Source organism: Vombatus ursinus, unplaced genomic scaffold (assembly GCF_900497805.2).
Source record: "Vombatus ursinus unplaced genomic scaffold, bare-nosed wombat genome assembly UNPS02014790.1, whole genome shotgun sequence".
Lineage (NCBI taxonomy): Eukaryota > Metazoa > Chordata > Mammalia > Diprotodontia > Vombatidae > Vombatus > Vombatus ursinus.
In genome coordinates this window covers 1456872-1476329 of record NW_020954568.1, presented here as the reverse complement: position 1 = coordinate 1476329, position 19458 = coordinate 1456872, and the positions used below count along the sequence as shown (strand labels likewise).

Sequence of the window (19458 nt, the reverse complement as noted above, 5' to 3'; positions counted from 1 at the left end):
CCCTGTGCTGAGGATTCTCAAATCTCCTTGGTCAGCCCTAACCTCTCTTCTGACCTCCATGCTCACATCTCCAAAGGGCTATTTAGACTCATCCAACTAGCGACCTGTCCAGCAAACATCTCAAACTCAGTATGTCCGAGTCCCCAAACCGCCCCCCTCCTCCTAACTCCCCAATTAGGGTCGTTGAATTCTATTTTGCTTTCTCATTCCGAATTCTCTCCCTCCCCCTATTCAATAAGAAATTAAGAAAAACAAAGCCCCTTTTACATGGAAAATAAATGCGGTCAGGGGCCATGGCCAAAAATATCGAGAAAAAGTGAATAACATTTTCTTGAATCTGCCCTCTCTCTGAAGCCGGGCACATAGTAGGTGCCATATAAATGGTGGCTGTTACTGTTGTTGTGAGCAGCATCTCCAGTTTATCCTGTGTATGCCTTGTCCGTCCACGGGCACGTGCATGTTGTCTCTTCCCTCTGGATGGCGAGCAGCTTAAGAACCCAGCTGTCTTTGACTTTTCTCTGTATCCTCAGTGTTTCCTAGCACAGTATCTTCCTGGCACTTAGTAGGTGCTTCATCAATGTGATCGTGAGCCCCCTGGGCTGTTCCTTGCTGCCACATCCTTCCTGCATGTAACGCTAGGATCCAGTCTCCTCTTCCCCTGGGGTAGGTCCTTGCCTAAGCGCTGGCAGGAGGAACTAGCTAGCCAGCCAGGTGGCTCAGTGGTTAGAGTCCTGCACCTGGAGTCAGGAAGACCTGAGCTCAAATCCAGCCTCTGACTCCAGGCGCAGTCTGCTCCACCCACCTAGCCTCCTGGGGGAGGGGGGGGGGGATAGTTAGCATGGTGCCTGGCACATAGCAGACCCTGAACAAGTCCCTATCACCTCTCACACGGGCCAGGAGCCAGCTTTTCCCTGCCTCTACCTTCCTTCCCATTCTCCACCCGTCCTCCACTCTGCCAAAGGGATATTCCTCAAGAACTCGGCTAACCACGTCATTCCCCTGCTCAATAAACTGTAGTGGCTCCCTATTGCCTCCATGACGACAGCCAGCTCCCTAGAATGGCATTAATCCCTCAACAGTCTCACACCATTGCCCCTCGTGCCGCTTTGCTCCCAGCTCCACTTCCCTCCCTGCTCTCCCATGGACCAGACATTCTAATTCCTTCTGCCTCAGTCTTCGAGCCCTGCTCCCTCATGCAAGGCTCTGGCCCCTGGCCTCCCCAACTCCCCTTAGGGCTCATCACCTCCAAAACACCTTTCCCGGCCCAGGTGTGATTGCAGCCTGCCGTTCTGACCCTGCCCCCCTTGCTTGGCATTTCTGGCTCACCGCCTCCACCCCTCAGGACCCCGACCTGGTTCTGGGCTTCTGCTGACCAGTGCTGAAATCCCTCCCGCTGGGCCCCTCTCCCCTCACCGCTTTACTTCTCATCGTAAGCTCCGGTGGTGAAGCTTAACAAGGACTGTGGGAAATCAGACAATCCCAGAATCTGATGTGGAGGGGGCCTCAGCGTCCTCTCCTTTGATTCTTGGGACGAGTGTGGGTCCTGCCCCTTTGCAGAAGCAGTCCCTCCCCACCGTGGGACAGGTCTCAAGGTCCCAAGTGTTCCCAGCATCCAGTCCTCTTGATCACTTTCCTCCCGGACTCCCAATTCTGCTCTCCGGGGACAAACGTGGTCCCTCCGCCACAGCACAGCCGTCTGTCTCATCTCTGCCCCGCCTCCTTCCCCAGGCTCAAGGTTCCCTCAGCCCACCCTCACTCCGATGATCCCATTCTATTCCATCTTCTCCAGCTGATCGCCCCCTCTATCACTCCCAATCCTTCCCTTCTCTTTAATCTCTCCCTGCTGCCTACAAACAGGCCAATGCCCATCCCTCTCCCACCCTCAAAGGGCCTGACTCCATCCCTGCTAGGTGCTGTCCCTTAGCTCCCCTCCTCTTTGCAGCTAAACCCCTTGAATAGCCTGTTCCTTTCTTCTGGACTGCACGTGCACTTGTGGAGGACCCAGCAGTAGACTTTGGGGGACATCATTGGACTCTGGTTGGTGCTGAGTGCGACTTCTCAGTAGATATCCTTCTGAAAGCTCATTGACGTTAATCGCTTCAATGGTAGTGGCGAGATATCAGCAGGTTAATCTGTCCTGGGGATAAGAAAACCTCCCTGGTCTTACCTCAGGTACCCTGAGGGGAGCAGTAGCCAGGTGCCCCCACGGGGAACTTCCAGGAGCCCTGGGACAAGAATAGGAGTGGGGACCCCATGGATGGACTGCAATCTGGATGCCTTTTGGGGACAGCTGCATCAGTGAGGTCGCCAACCCATGGGAGATTGGGGTTTTGTTTGCTCTGCCAGGGAAAATGTTCATTGACCTAGAAAGGATGGAGGAAATGTGACGAACCAGGAAGTTTGATTCTCAAGATAACTGGAGAGCTAATAAGAGCCTCTTCCTTCCCCTTCCCCGGGAGATCTTAGGCCTCCGTAGCTAGCCTCTACAGAGGGCTTGAAGGTTTGCAAAGCACACCACCCTGGGAGCTGGTGCTATTAGTATCCCCTTTTCACTGATGACAGGTGAGGCAAAGAGAGGTTAGGTGATATTCCCAGGGTCACACAGCTCACATCTGAGGCAGGATTTGAATTCAGGCCCTCCTGCCTCTAGGTGCTGCCTATAAGAGGGTCTCTTCCAGCCCTGAACCTCAGACCCTCTAACAGGGGATCAGAAAACTTCTGTAAAGCCTCAAAATCTGAGGCTTTGTAGGCCAGTAGGCAAAATCAAGGCTTTTAAGTAGGTCCTGATAGGGGAGAGAAAACCCATTTTTGTTGATGAAATTAAAAAACGTATGATAATAACAGAGTACAATTTTTTTTTTTTTTGTGACACGGGTCTACTAATGAGAAGAATGGAATTATTTTTGAGGATAACTTTTTGCTTAATTGGGATTCAAAGTGATCCAAATCAAGGTCAAATGTTCTGTTGATGCTGATCTGTAATGAGAGTTTGCCTGTTTTGTCTTGGAAATAATCTCTTCAAAAAGCCAAGCCCAGATTTTTTATCATGTGCCCTCTGCCCAAGCCATACCCGAAGGGTCCTGTCCACTGGAAATCCTCCTGCGGTGACCTATTGAAGGGGACTGATTGCCCAGTAGTTGCCTGAGACTGAAACAAAGACAGAGGGGTTGGATCGGCGCTGCAGGGAAACCTCCCAAAGCCCTTTATGCAGGCGGTTCAGTGTCTGGTCTAGAAAGGAAGCTTTCATTCCGCTGCAGCCTTCCAAGAGCCTAAATCCCTAGGTTCCCCAAGCACGGTCTTCGTAAGTCGCAGCTTTGCTTTTAATTTTTTTTAAAGTCACTTAAAAATCCTCAGGGATCTCTGTCCTGATAATGTCCTCTTATTAAGATGAGCCTGTTTTTTGGGATGGCAACAGGGGTGGAGAATCTCCAGTGCAGGATGAAAAGTCTCCTGAGTACGTGGATATTCCACCCAAGATTTGCCGATGGGCTTCACTCACCAAGCAAGTGCGGGAGCTTACTGTGCAGTCAGCTCCGTGACCATTCTGTCTGGTGGGTATGATGCAACAGTAGGGACTCTGTGCTGTGCTTTGAACTGCCAGGACAGTCATTATCTGACCTATTCTCCTTGGATAAAGATAGGAAATACAACCAATCCAATGATGTGAAAGTGGATCCAGCTGGGAGAGACTTTGCTGGTTCCGTGGCCAAGGAGATCGCAGCTACCGCTCTGGAGAGGCGCCAAGGTTCCCAGAGGCACAGTAGAGAAGTCCTTTGATCGAGAGGACATATCTAATGGCTTGCATTGGTCCATGGATCTATTACAGTGATAGCCCGTCTTACTCCGTGGATGCTTTTCATTATGATTTACAGACAGGAAACATTGCCAACTGCAGAAGGGTGTACAAGATGGGAAAGGAGGAAGACGTTCCAGATGGAACGTGGATTGATACTGAAGAGAAGCTCTGGGTGGCTTAATATAACGGAGGGAGAGTAACCAGAGACAGGAAAAAGACGTCACAACTTACTGCTGTTTGGTAGGAAAAGATTATTCAGAATTATACTACCCTCCGCCCGGATGGCAGGCAGACAACCTGAGGCAGGAAGGACTCAAGGTAACTGGATTGGTTGTAAAAGGAATTGTACCATGTGCCTCTGCTGGATAAATCCTGGGCCCACACTGGAGAATATTGCCCAGACCTCTCCTTTTGGGGGAATCCTTGGCGGAGCAAGGAGGAAACACCCGCGCTGACCTCGGCTGGTGTGGGCTTTATTTGGGCCAAGGTCTAAGGGTCCCATTGGAGCCCTGCCAAATGAAGAGGCGGAAGAGCACCTAGTGACATGAGTGCTCTGCACCTTGTCAGGAGGGCTCACAGGGGATTTGGCCCCTTCTGTCAGAACACTGGAAAATCCTCAGTAAAGAGCGCTACTGGGGCAGTGAGGTGGCGCCGTGGATAGAGTGCTGGCCCTGGAGTCAGAAGGACCTGAGTTCAAATCCAGCCTCAGACACTTGACACTTACTAACTGTGTGACCCTGGGCAAGTCACTTAACCCCAATTGCCTAAATATAAAATTAAATTAAATTAAATTAAGAGTGCTATGAAATTGCCCAGGGTAATTCTCCACCTATGAATTAATGTAAGCTCTACTTGGAAGGGGACCACATGTGTTCTTCTGTTTTGTCATAAAATGATCTAGGACCTCATCTGTACCCAATAAATATCAGTGTTTAAGGTCATTATTTTAAAAACAAAAAACCAAACCAAAAGCAGCCCCTGGAGTGAGGGAGGAATGCATTCTAGCTTGGGGAGGAAGGTCCCAGAGGGTCTTGACAAAGGACAATGGGCACTGGACCCATCTGGCTTGTAGAGTCTAAACTGTGGTGCATCTTCACTAGCACAGTTCTGGGCACCCCCGGGGTCTAGGAGGACGCGAAGCCTCATCCCCCAAGGCCAGTGCAAGCCCCACAACCACTACATAGAAGATCCCCAGTAGCCATCAACTCCTTGATCTCCTTTGAACCTCTCCCATCTCCAGTCCTGCTTCCAAAATCAGCATCCCAAATGCAAGCCTGGACATGTTCCAGTACCCAGATTAAAAATCTCTACCAGCTCCCTAAGGCAATTAGGAAAAGACACAAACTGGCCTCACATTTCCAGCCCCCCCTCACTCTTGCTTCTGATGACAATGTCCTATGACTCATGTCACACACTTCCTGCCAAACAGTCTCCCTTATTCGTCCTAGAAGTCAGCAATCTTCCACCTCCTGCCTCTGCACCCAGGCTGGCCCTCCGTCCGGCACATCCTCCCTTCCCTCCTCATCTTCTTTCCTCAAGTCTTCCAACATTTATTGTTTTAAAGGTTTTTAAAGGTCGTCCTCTCTCTCTCCCACTCCCGGTAGAATGTCGGTAGAGCTCAAGGACCGTCTCCTTGGGAGCTAACCAAGTGCTTCTTTATTGAGAGCAGGACTTTTTGACATAGCCAAGAGCAGAGCGGACGCCTGAGGAGAAGTGGATGACTCAGAAAGACAGGGAAAGGCCAGCGGGCGACGCCCTTGGTGCCGAGCCCCACCCCACAGAGGTCTCCCAAGAGGACTGCCCCCCCAGCTCTGCAGAGGAAAGGACCTTTCCCTTCAGGGCTAATCTGCTGATCGGTCTGGGGAGACTGGACTTACTCAGACCAAGGGAGTGAAATAAGTTAGCAAGAAAGGACACGTTTTTAAAAAAGCAACATCAATGTAACAAAAACTACACACGAAAAGATTCCAAAGGGGGCTGGGAAACCAACTGGACAATTCTGTTCCTACTTTGTTAAAATCAATATTCGATTTTTAAAAACTGTTTCTAATCCAAGTTCGCAGTTTTTGGGTTTGGATGTAAGTGGTTTGTTAAGTTAGAAAAGTCAAGGCGGTGAGGACAAGTGGACAGGCCTGCTGCAGCCCGCCAGCTACGGTCACGGAGATGCTGGGAACCAGACAGATGCAGGTTAGAACACCACCGGGTGGCAGCAGGCCATGGCCTGCCCTGTTAACAGGAGCTGAGGCCTTTCCGCCCTCTGCGGCATAAGCCTGTGGGCCCCTGGAGAAAAGCCAGAGACCAGAGGATGGCCCCAGGAGTGGGCCGGGAGAGCCGCAGGGAGGCCTCTGGGAAGCCGCTGCTTCTGAGTGACTCTGAGAGCTCGGGCCTGCTGTGACGTGCAGGATGATGCCAGCATCGGCCCTCTTCTCCAGAGCCTCCGGAGGTGTCGTAGGACTGGCTGCCAGAGGGCACTAAGTGTGGGGCAGGAGAAGAGCAGAAAGCCGGCCGCCCCTCTGGCGTTTGCTGACCGACCAATAGCTCAATCAGGAGCGTCGGCCTCCACGGCCAGCCAGACCGGAGGCTCAGGGCCCTCAGACCAGGACCAGCCTCGTGGGCCAGAAAGCCGCCAGCTCCGCTCACCTGCCGGCTGCGGTCACTCCCTCACTCTGGTGCGGAGCTGGGCTCCCTTCCAGCGAGGCAGGCGTTGCACAGGAATCTGGTTTTCCAGTCTTCACAGCTGTGCCACTGCTTTGCACACGTCTCATGGGCCCAGGCCTGACATTCGTTACACTGCAGCTGGGAAACCCCAAAATCCCCATTAGATTGTAAGCTCCTCGGGGGCAGGGACTGCTGCTTAACACAGTGCCTGGCATGCGGTAGGCACTTAATAAGTGCAGACTGTATCGGATTGAGCACCACCTACTCCCACTCAGGAAGTTCTTACCTGCCCCCCCTCAATGCGTTTTGATCTAACACCAGGGATTTTTCACCTTGCTGGGGTCACAGACCCCTCACGGGGTAAAGAAGCCCTCATCTAATGTGTCCCAGAAGGATGCTGCTGTATTATGCGCCTCCCCCAAGTAACCTGGGGGGCAGTGAGAACCGAGTAAGCCACGGCACCTCAGAGGCCCCCAGGGAACCTTCCCACCCGCCAGGGGAAGCTCCCGGTGCCATCCCAGCCCTGCCTGAAGCAGGTGAGGCCGGAGCCCTGCCCCTGGCAGCCCGCCAGTCAAGGCTTCCAGATTTGCCTCTTTGCATTTCCCCTCACTGCTCCAAGGCCTGGGCTCCGGGTCGAGCAGGGCCATGTTGAAGTCTCAGTCATCGACCGGGAGACAGGTAGCTATGGGAGCTGTTGTACCACCCAGGCGAGCGTGGGGCATCCTGGGGTGGGGGCAAAGGGAAAGCCTCGGGGCAGAGGGGTCACCAAAGCGGGTGACGGCACTTACTCACCATCGTGAAAACGTCACTGTTCCCCTTGTCAGTGAGCTGGTCGCAATAGAGACACATGTCCTCCATGCTGAGGATGGCCACGGTGACCCTCTCCAGCTCCCCGTCTGGGGGCGGCTCGGGGGAGGCTACGGGGAAGGGAGCTGGTGGCAAACTTTCATCGCTGTCCGAGCCTCCTTGTAACTCATCCTCCGAACTAAGGTCCTCCTCTGCAGACTCATCCTCCACCTGGAAGGGCAAGACCCCGAGCCCTGGGAATCAGCGCTGCCCGCGGCCTGCTCCCGGAGCCCCCAAAGTCCCCAAGGGGCTTCCCTTCCTTTGCTCGGTCTTCCACCCAACCCTGTGCCATCCATCTTCCTGCCACTCCCACTCCACACCCGGGCTGCAGAGGACACCAGCCCCCAACCATCCCACATCATCCCCTCTGCTCATGTGTCCTCAGTCTGAAGCTTTCCATGGCTCCCCATTATCTACAGGACCAGGGCAGAGCTGCTCAGCTCGGCATTCCAAGTCCTCCAAAATCCAGCCTTCACCTGCTCGTTCAGCCTCCCCTCTAGTTCCTCAGAATCCGTGTCAGAGGCAAGTTTTTTTTTCCTTGTCCGAGGGAGGGCGCGGGACTCAGTGTCCCCTGAGGCCCCTCCTAACTCAAAGGTCCTACAATGACCACAGTAATAATAACAACCAGCACTCATGGAGCCGCAGCCATCTCCACAGCACTTTACGAACACCTCAAACCTGAGCATTCTGGCATTCAACTGCCTCCAGTCCAAGAATTCACCCAATTTCATTAGTAACCTCATTTTCACTTTGACTTTGGCGACGGCACAAGCAAACGCACATAAATGTGCCCCTGGTCCCGTTTGTCCTCCTGATCCACAGCACTCCCTGTGCCCTCACTGCCTGTTTTCATCACTGACCTCTCAAACGCCAGTTTTGTGTTGCAATTACGCCCCAAAGCACGGCGCAAGTCCTTGGCTCTAAACCAGAACTCCTGCTGCCACTGCTGGCCAGGAATTTGGTTTTGTGACGTCCCCCAAAAGGAGGAAAGGCACCTCCTTCACAGTCACCAACACCATCCACCAGCCGCGAAGGACAGAGGTCAGAGGCAGCGTCGAGACCTCACCACCACATCTTCTGCGTCATCCAGTGGCCCGACTGAAGTTCCAACAACCGCACTCTTGGTTTTCAGAGGCGGCCGAGGTAGAGAGGTTTACAGCGGTATGGGACACGGGACAACAGCTTCACACCGCCATCTTACACGGTGAAATTAAGACGCAGGTTCAGAAACGTCTTAAGTTTTAAGACTTATTCACCAGACAGTGTTTACGGTGCCGTAGATTTCATTTGTTAAGAACAGTGAATGTTGCCTGAAATCAGTTTTCATGGAGATGTTGACACAGAAGGTCTCAGAATTCAAGGGAATGAAAAGTAAGGAAAAAGAATATCTTTTGCACGTTCCCAACTTTATTTTGTGTATTGCACTGTATGGGCTACTCTGTACATGGCTACTCTGTTAGAAAAAGTGCCCATTAATGTTTTGTTATAACAAAATGTACGCAGGAAAAGCATATTTTCAGCAATCTCGGAGAAAGATGACAGGTTCTAGCGGTCACAAGAAGCTAACCCCCTCTTCTCCATAGATTCCGTGTTCGGACCTTCATGCTTTTCACTTTCACACACGTTTTCTAAAAATGTGCCCCGTGAAAGGGTAAGACTGTATCACATTTTGTCCTCCCAACAACACTGTGAGGTAGGTGCTATTATCCCCATTTGACAAATGAAAAAACTGAGGCATGGAGGTAAAGTGATTTGCCCCAGATCACACAACTAAGCAAGTCTAAGGCAGGGACTTTGAACTCAAGACTTCCTGATTCCAAGTCCTGAGCTCTATCCACTGTGCTACATAGACGCTCCAATGGCAGACAGACATTTCCATGGCATTGAAGATGGCTATAGTAGTCCCCCCCACACCACCCCCCCGAGTCTCCTATGCTTAGCATTTCCAGGTATTTCAACTAAGCCTCATATGACTGACACGAGATCACGATCTTTCCCCAGGTCAGATGGTCAGCGGCTTCTCAGTGCCCTTCCTAATAGAAGGACCATTGACCATCCATTGACCAGATGAGTCCCTAGGCCTGTCACTGACTCCCCTCAGCTCCAGGCAAACTGACCGTCCACTGAGCCGAGAGACTGTGATGCAAAGGGCAGGCCCAGGTGCTCCAAGAACAGCCAAGGAGGCCTGATGCCAATCTCTCCCCTCCCCAGGCCCAGCCATTGTCATGCCACGCCATGCCACACCATACCATACCATATGCAGGCAGAACACATACCTTAGCATGGGCAGGAGCTGTGGGACTCACACCAGAGCATGCCATCGGCAAGGAGCTTATCCGTGGCTGGCTGAATCCACCCTTCCTTAGGCACCTCTCTCAGTGGCAGGGCCCTCACCAGAAGAAACACCACAAGGCCGTGGCCCAAGTGTGAGCACCCAGCAGGAAAGCCCTCCCCCAAGACACAGGTGGGCAGAAAGTGGATGGAGGAAGACAGGATGACAGGCAGACAGACAGCCAGATGGCAGACGAGCAGACTGACGGACAGAGGGTGAATGCGCGGAGAGGCGGGTGGGCAGGCAGCCGCAGCCCCTTACCTGCTTCTGCAGGAAGAGAATTTTTGGTAGCTGGAGGTCCCAATTAGCAACACTTCTTTTCACCACCAGCGTGAGCAGCCTGAAAACCAAAGCAGTTTGTCGGGGTTCCGCAGCCCGTGTGGTCCATCCCTCCCTACAGCCCAGCTGCCCTTCTTTCAGGCCTGGGGCAAGTCCCCAGAGGCCCAGGGGCCCAGCACACAGAGCTTCTTTCAGAAGTAAAGATGGGTCTCACTCAACACACTGCTAAAGGGCCACGATTTCAAGGTTACGAGGGATCCCCGAGTCACTTCTGCAAAGTGGGGGGCAGCGGAGGGAAGCGGGGGCCTTGGAGTCTGGAGAGAAGCCCAGCTTGGGCATGCGCTCACTGTGTGACTGACCTCAGTGTCCATCTGTAAAATGGGGCAGAAGGGCGCCGGGGCAGCGCGAACCACAACGCGGCAGCTGCCGAGGGAATGATGGCCTCATGCTCGAATCCCGAGGGACCTTGAGACCTCTTGTCCAAGCCCCCCACTTTACACGTTAAACTGAGGCCCAGAGAGGGGCGTTCTGTGTGTGTGCATGTGCATGTTTACGTGGGTGTGCATGTGTGTATGTGTATGCACATGCGTGTGTAGAAGCCCTGAGCCCAGGCCACACCCATGTCCGTGGCACACATCTCCACTTTCCTCAACTAGCCTATGGGAATCTCTTAGAGGGGAGGGATCAAGCCACTCAGGGAGTTTTCCCTCCTGGCTCCTGCTCTTCCCTGCGTAGCTGCATTGGCCCCTTCTGGGGGAAGTCTCAACCGCTGGAATCTGGGTTAAATCTCTTTTTGGGGGGGGGGGGGGGGGGGGGGGAGAGAATTCAGGGTTAAATGACTTGCCCGGGGTTCACACAGATAGGAAGTGTCTAAGGCTAGCCTTGAACTCAGGTCCTCCTGACTCCAGGGCTGGTCCTCTATCCACTGCACCACCTAGCTGTTCCCAGATCACGCAGGGCCAGCCAGGCCAAGGCCGAAGACGCAAAGAGGGAGAGATGCAGGAGAAGGGAGCGACCCCGCTGACTCCCGGAAATGCTGCGCCACACAGACCGCAGATGGATGCTCACCCACCTCTTCACAAAGGCGTTGGTCTCTTCCAGGAGCCCGTGTGCCTGGGGGTGATACTTAGCTACAAGGTCACACTGCAGATTTGTCCGTGTTCTCAAAATCTGATTTAGCTGCGAGAGACGGGGGGAGGAGAGAGAGATGGGCAGAGGAGAGATGGGCCACTGGGAAGGCAGAGGCAAGAGCCGCCCCTGGAGGCAGCGGGAGGACCTGCGCCCAGATCGGAACTTGGATACCGACTCACTAACCACGGGTAGAAACGGCTCCCTGGGCTAGCACCTTCTCCCTTTGTGTCTGCAAAGGGAGATTTTGCTGGACTGAAGCATCTCTAAGGGCCCTTCCAGATCTAGAACCCAGAAAACTCTAGCACGGTTCCCCTAAGGTGTATCGAAGCCCTAATCACATTTGTCTCTAAGTTTTGCTCACATCCCTCGCTTCTGCCTGTCCAGGCTCACCTGAATTCCAGTCTCTCCTTTCCCTGAAGCCGGCCCTGACCTGCCAGCCCCCTCATGGAACAGCTCGTCTCCCGGCTGACTGGTGACCTCCCCAAGGACAGACACCTGCTTTAGGTCCTCTTTATATCTGGGCACCCAAAGTGCCTAGACACTGTGCTAAACATTCAGCGGCTGCTCAGCCAGTCAGTGCCAACGGCTGACTCCCTACCTGTTGGACAAACTCGCCGCTCTGGGTGCTGACGACCCTTTCTGGGAAGCCGTACCGATACACCAGCTTGAGGAGCTGCTCAGCTGTCTCCTCGGGGGAGCACGTCTTCATGGGGGCCGCCTCGACCCAGCGGGTGAAATGGTCGACAGCCACGAAGATGAAGCAAGCGCCCCTGGGTGTCTGCTTCATGGGGCCCACCAGCTGAAGGCCGATGAGGTGGAACAGACCTCTGGCCTGGGGGGCACAAAGAGAGTGGGGCTCAGAAGGGGACACAGCAGGCCCAGGGACCCCCGAGGGAAGGTGTGTGGGGGCTGGGAGCCCGGACGCCGGGGTTCCACTCTCCTGAGCTGCCCTCCGATGCCTCACTGTCCTCTCTCAACATCCCACTGGGTACCACAGAATGGTAGTACTGGCAAGGACTTTATAACAGTCCATGAGGCTCAAGAATCCTGGCCCTGATGCTGGGCACAGTCAGCCAGCGATTCCTGGCGCTGCCACCTCTCAAATCTCCATTTTATCCTGGTGCCTACACCTAGGGGTAAGTGTGACACCTAGAAGGGTTTGCTGGCTGGTTGGCATGAAGGGAAGCCATCATCACGACCTCGCAAGGGCTGTGGGAGAACCACCCAAGAAAAAAACCAGATGGCGGGACTTGAAAAAAATTTATCTTGTCTTGGATGGAGGGAAAAAAGTACAAACTTCTGCTGAGGCAGTGAATATGTGAGACCCCCTTGCCTTGTGGGAGTGAGCCCTCCGTCCCCTCCATCCCCTCCTGTGGAGGCCATGGCCCTTCAGCCCGCCCATGATGCCTCCCAGAGCCCAGAGGTCACTGGCCAAGTCTGAGTCCTCTTTTCTGCCCTGGTGGACATCTGATGGAAGATTGAATGGTCCCACAAGCCTCCCTGGAGAAACTGCGGGGTAAACAAAGTACCTGGGCCATGGGTGCGACTTTCGTGGGTGCTGCCAAAGCTGGGGGCAGGAGTTCCCTTTTGGGGGACAGGGAGCGCTCCCTCTTGCTCCGAGGCTCCAGGGGCCTTTTCCTCTTGGGTTCGGAGGGAGAGTCTGTCTCAGGTACCAAACGCTCTTTCCTCTTATGCTTCTTAGCTTTAACCTGTGACTAAATGGGAAGCCTCTGTTTGTGACTCCAAGAAAGACTAAGGCCAGGCTGTCCTGTCTCCGCCCGCCCACCTAGACACATATTAGGGGCAGGACCTGGTGCCCTGGGCCTTTCTTTGAGATTCAAGCAGAGCTAACTTCCAAGCTCTGCATCCCAAATTGGCCCTCAAGCCCTCCCTTACCTTGGCATTCTTGGCTGCCAACTCTGCCAACCTGTCCGTCTGGCATTTCTCACATTCCTTCACCTGGGAAGGAAAAACCAAGCTGAGTCAGGTGAAGATAGGGAGGTAGGCTTGCTCCTACCAGCTCATTACAGCCCCGCCCACAGCCAGCCACCACTTGGCTTACACCTCTTATGTCCTGGACCTTCTGGGCCATCTCGGCAAGACTATGGGCCCCTTCTCACTTCCTCAACCACTCTTTTTTTTTTTTTTTAATTTATTTATTTTTAGTTTTCAATATTTACTTCATAAGCTTTTGGGTTTTAAAATTTCTCCCCCTACCTCCCTCCCCAAGAGGGCACACAATCTGATATAGGCTCTACCTATACATTCCTATTAAATATATTTTCACATTAGTCATGTTGTCAGGAAGAATTAGAACCAATAGGAGGAACCACAAAAAAGAAAAAACAAAAGAAAACAGAAGGAAAAAAAAGAGCAAATAGTGTGCTTCGATCTGCATTCAACCTCCGTAATTCTTTCTTTGGATGTGGATAGCATTTTCCATCACGAGGCCTTTGGAGATGTCTTAGATCCTTGCATTGGTGAGAAGGGCCAAGTCTATCAATATTAGTCATCGCACAAGGTGGCTGTTACTGTGTACAACATTCTCCTGGTTCTGCTCACTTCACTCAGCTTCAGACCAGACAAGTCTTTCCATGTTTCTCTGAAGTCCACCTGCTCATCATTTCTCATAGCACAATAGCATTCCATCACATTCGTACACAACTTGTTCAGCCATTCCCCAATGGATGGGCATCCCCTCAATTTCCAATTCTTTGCCACCACACAAATATTTGGAACAAAAGGGGGTTGGGCGTCCTGTGTTCTTCAAGGCTCACCAGCCCTAAAACTTCTGTCCTGTGAACCCTCATCTGCTACGAATATTTTTGTACGTGTGGGTCTTTTTCCCATTTGTATGATCTCTTTGGGATACAACCCTAGAAGTGGTATTGCTGGGTCAAAGGGTATGCACAATTTTATAGCTCTTTGGGCACAGTTCCGAATTGCTCTCCAGAATGGTTGGATCAATTCACAACTCCATCAACAATGCATTAGTGTTCCAGTTTTCCCTCACCTTCTCCAACATTCATCATTTTCCTGTTTGATCACGTTAGCCAATCTGATAGGTGTGATATGGTCCCTCAGAGTTGTTTTGATTTGCATTTCTCTAATCAATAGTGATTTAGAGCATTTTTTCATATGACTACAGATAGTTTTAATTTCTTCATCTGAAAACTGCCTGTTCATATCTTTTGACCATTTATCAATTGGGGAATGACTTGTTTGCTTATAATCTAACTTAGTTCTCTATATTTTAGAAATGAGGCCCTTATCAGAGACCCTAGTTGTGAAAATTCTTTCCCAGTTTTCTGCTTCCCTCCTAATCTTGGTTGCATTGGCTTTGTTTGTGCAAAACTTTTCAATTTAATGTAATCAGAATTATCCATTTTGCATTTCATAGTGTTCTCTATCTCGTTTGGTCATAAATTCTTCTGTCCTCCATAAATCTGATCAGTAAACTATTCCTTGCTCTCCCAGTTTGCTTATAGTATCAGCCTTTATATCCAAATCGTGTACCCATTTAGACTTTATCTTGGTATAGGGTGTAAGATTTTGGTCTATGCCTAGTTACTGCCATTCTTTTCCAGTTTTCCCAGCAGTTTTTGTCAAATAGTGAGTTCTTGTTCCAGAAGCTGGAGTCTTTGGGTTTATCAAATAGTAGATTACTATAGTCACTGACTACTGTGTCCTGTGTACCATTCCACTGATCCACCACTCTGTTTCTTAGCCAGCACCAAGTGGTTTTAATGATTGCTGCTTTATAATACAATTTAAGATCTGGAATGGCCAGGCCACCTTCCCCTGCATTTCTTTTCATTAGTTCCCTTGATATTCTGGACCTTTTGTTCTTCCAGATGAATTTTGTTATTGTTTTTCTCTAGTTCCACAAAATAAATGTTTGGTAGCTTGGCACCGAATAAGTAAATTAACTTAGGTAGAATTGTCATTTTTATTACATTAGCTCGGCTTACCCCTAAGCAACTGATGTTTTTCCAATTATTTAGACCCCCAACCAGTCTTTTTAATTAGGAAAACAAAATCAGATGAAGAGATGCTCCAAAGCTTATTACTAACAAGGCCCAACTCCTGCCCTACAAAACGACCACAGCCAAAGGCGGTCTGGACAGTGGCGTAAGTCCGCACTGACCGGTCCGCCTCTAGGGAGCCCCATTCACCAACACAGATGAGGGTTCACAGGACAGAAGATTTAGGGCTGGTGAGCCCTGAAGAACCCAGGACCCCCAACCCCCTCTTGTTCCAAATGAAAAAACCACCCATGCCCAATCAATCAATCAACAAGCACGTATTAAGTGCCTACTATGTGCACTGCTGAGATTGGGCTGAATGAGTCAAGGTCAATCAGCCCTCAAAGGTGAAGACTCAAGTCACTACAATCAAATACATACAAAATAGACAGAAAACTACTTGGGTGGGGTGGGCTGGGCCCTTTATCTCTGAATCAGTATCTTTGTCCACCTCAGTTTCCTCATCTATAAAATGGGCATCATCCAGACACTACCTCCCAGGGTTGTGGGAGGATCAAACCAGGTGATATCTGTAGAGTACCCTAGAAATGCCAGCTTTAATGGACCAAGGTTCTCTTCTGGCCCCCAACCCCCCGCCCAGCCCAGCCCAGCCCCAGCCACACTTACCCACTGCCGAGCATCCAGTGTGATTCCTGGCCAGTAGTAAGATTTGGTGATGTTGACGCCCGTGGCCCGGATGCCATGGTGTCTGTCTTCAGAGACAACGTGAGCCTCCTCAAACGCTTTCCACTTCTTCTCTGCCGTGAAGAGAACTTGCTGCGACTTACCTCTGCCCTGGTAGTAAAGTACACCATCTTGGAGGAAACAGAGGTGTGTTTAGTTCCACCAAAGGAGTGCTGCAGTTCTGTGGCCCCCTCCAAGCCACCAGGACACCTCCTGGCTTCACCAAGATTCTTCCTTCTGCCTCTGCTCTCTACCCCCCCCCCAGTCACCCCGAGCTAAATCTATACCCCAGCTGTGGATCTAGACCCCACCCCTGCTGACTCCCCCTCCAGCTGTTGTCCCCTTCACTCATTTTAGTCGTGTCCTCCTCTTTGTGACCGCATTTGGAGGTTTTCTTGGCAGAGGTACTAGAGCGGTTTGCCATTTCCTTCTCCAGTTCATTTGACAGATGAGGAAACTGAGGCAAATGGGGTTCAGTGACTTGCCCAGGGTCACATAGCTAGTAAGAGTCTGAGACTGGATTTGAACTCAGGAAGATGAGTCTTCCTGACACTCTCTCCACTGCCCCACCAGCTGCTGCCATCCCAATCCAAAAGGCCCCAAATCTGTGTGCTTTGACTCCACCGGCCTTCTCCTGTCTAGAGGATGCCTTCCACACAGGTGGGCCGAGTAGCCCTCTCATCCCTCCTTCCCTGGAATACTTTGCCTCTAATTAGAGGCTCTTTCCCACAAGTAATCCCTTTCCTAAAGCTCTCTCCTAAAAGCTGTCTTGTCTGGCCTCCCCCCACCCAACACATGTCTCCCTGCCTTTCTGCAGGCATCTCTTCAGCCTCCGTCCCCCAACCCCAGGAGGTTATTCAAGGGGCCGGAAAGTACTAGTCACCAGCTCAACTTGGACAGACCATGATCAAGCACCTTCGAGATGGGGGGGGAAATGGGTATGGGATCTGGACCTGTGATGTCATTGGGATACTGGAGCAGGAAGCTCCTTTAACAGGGAGGCCCACAGCCTTTGGGCAACAAGCCAGAGGTCAAGGGACCTGTCTAAAGCCACACAGCTAGTAGCTTGAAACAATTCTGTGTACATTCCAGGGCTTGGGATGTGAGGAACCAAACGCTTGGGGTTCCCTTCTAGGAGGTTGCAGCCCCCTACTGAGGGCATGGTCTATGGGAGGCCAGAGGCTGTTCTGGGGGCCGGTCAGGCTGGGCCAGGTCAGCGCTGGGCACCACCTTGGGTCACGTGAATACCGGAGCCCGGGGTCCAAGTGAAGAAAGAGATACTGACCTTCTAATACAAAATTGGAGTTCAGACTAAGCTCCCTTTTGACTGACTGTGTCGGGGATGAGGTCATCTTCAAAAGCTTCATAGTAGTGACCTGCCCAAGAAAATGCCTAGTCATTTTGGCCCCAACCAAGCAGATGAAAACCTGTCCAAAGCTGAGCGGCCCTCCCTGCCCCCACTCCCTCACCCCCACCCCCATCCAACCCAGCCCAGCCCACCTTGTCCATCTTTCCAGGAGCAGAAGCTATCAGCTGCCAGTTCAATAAGGTCTGTCCATCCACCGGACAGGGGAATTCAAAGGGCATGAAGAAAGTGTCAGCTCAATGCCCACCTCTGCCCCTTCTCTGTTTCTGATAGAAACAGTCTATTTCTCTCAATCCATCTCTCCTGCAATCCCACCAGGGGCTTTCTCCCGACAAATGCTGGTTCCAGAAGAACTTCAGCCCAGAGTATATTTACAGGTAGAGCTGGGATTCGAATTCAAAAGCAAATCCCAAACAGGGAGGAGCGAAGGGCCAGGAGTGTAAGGTGTGGTGCGCCTATACCCACCTAGAGCCCAAATCCAATCACAGCCAGGCTCTAGTCTAGGACTTGGGAGGGGAGGCTGAAGGCCCCAGGCCCTTAGAGCCACCTACCTGGAAAGTGGCAATCAAGGCAGAGATGAGAAAGTACCACAACTGGGGAAGAAGAGGAAGAAGAAACCCAGGCTGGGCTAGATGGGGAAATTTAAGAGATTAGCTGGCCCAACCCCTTCCTTTTAATGAGGGAACTCAAGCCCACAGCTCCCCCTCCCAACACACAGCCTGAGGGCAGGAGCGGGCTGTGGTCTATTCCCCCAGGGCCCCAGGGCAGGCTCTGAATGTCAGTCTTCTAGCTGTTGACTTGGCTTACGTCTGCTCTGAACCTGCTCTGAACCTGTGAAATGACTCCGCAGGCTTTTCCAGACCTGGAGCAGCTCTTCCCTCCTCCCTATCCCACAGAGGGCCTCCTTTTCACATTGGAAACTGAGGCCCGAGGGGCTGGGGTGACAGTAAAGAATTTTCCCAGGTCTCACAGCTAGTAAATGACTGAACCAGAACTTAAAGCCTGGGATTCACCCTCAATCACTCAGCATTTACTAAGCCTCAGACACAGGCCCTGCCCTCCCTCGAACGGAGCAAACCATATGCAAACAGCTCCAGACAAACCAGATGCAGACAGGGTAAATGGGTAGGGTTTGAACTGAGTCTGGGAGGAACCCAGAAGACCGAGGTGAGGATGAAGGTTGGAAGGTGGGATGTTCCGACGTGAGGAACCCTAGGTGGGCCAGCATCGAATTACTGGAGGGGAGCAAAGAAACTTGGAAGGCAGAGCTCCCAGTGAAGGGCCTCTCTCTTCTCAGAAAAGTGGGTGCTCTTGTGGGTCGTCTGTTGGGGGGTGTCCAGAAGAAGGGAGGAGCCAATCTGAGGACACTTCTTTTGGGGGGGGGGCTCTTCTGAAGGTCTCGAAGACCGAAGGGACTAAAGACCAGGGTCAGCCGGACCCTGCTTCCAAGCACCTTTCTCATCAATGTCTTGGGCTTGGCAGGGGGGGAGGGGGCTTGGAGTCACTACTAGAATCAGGTATGTCCTGGGGACGAGTAACTGGTATCTTCATTTCCATTTCCTGGTTTCCTTGGAGACCCAACTCAAATCCAATTCGTCCCGTTCTTTAAAGGCCCTCAGAATTCTAGAGCAGTCCCTCTATCAACTATTTCTTATTTAACCTGTAAATAGCTTGTTTGCATGTATCTGTTTTGGGGCAGCTACTACGCGCGCTGTGGATAGAGCACCGGCCCTGGAGTCAGCAAGGTTCAAATGCAGCCTCACACACTGTGGGCAAGTCACCTAAACCCATTTGCCTCAGTTTCCTCATCTGTAAAAGTAGCTGGAGAAGGAAAATGGCGAGCCACTTCAGTATCTTTGCCGAGAAAACCGGAAATGGGGTCATGGAGAGTGGGACAAGACTAAAACGCTTGGACAACCACATCTATCTGCTTGCATGCTGTCTGCCGCTTAAATTGTCAACTCTTGGAGGAAAGGCACTGGTTTTAGCCTTTTTTTATATCCCCAGTGCTTAGCACAATGTCGTAGAAGGTGCTTAAAAAATGTTTATTGACTGACTACATAACTAACTTGGTGACCCTGGGGCAAATAACCACCTCTGCCTCAGTTTCCTTGACTGCAAAATGGGGATAATATCACCTACCTGCCAGCATTGTTGAGGATCAGATGAGATCATATTTGTAACGCGTTTATTTAGCACGGTGCCTGGCACACACTAGGTGCTTAATAAATGTTTACTGACTGACTGCCTGGTATCAAATATGGAAACCCAGGCTCAGAGTTCAAGGTCTCGCAGCTGTTAAGTGGCTGATAGGCAAGAGTCGGGCACCCATTCCATCCCC

The 19458-nt window shown here is 51.8% G+C and overlaps 1 pseudogene; it reads left to right on the top strand.

Moving 5' to 3' along the window:
* The first annotated feature begins 2900 nt into the window (after positions 1–2900).
* LOC114047757 lies at positions 2901–4289 on the top strand (annotated as a pseudogene).
* The last annotated feature ends 15169 nt before the right edge of the window (positions 4290–19458 follow it).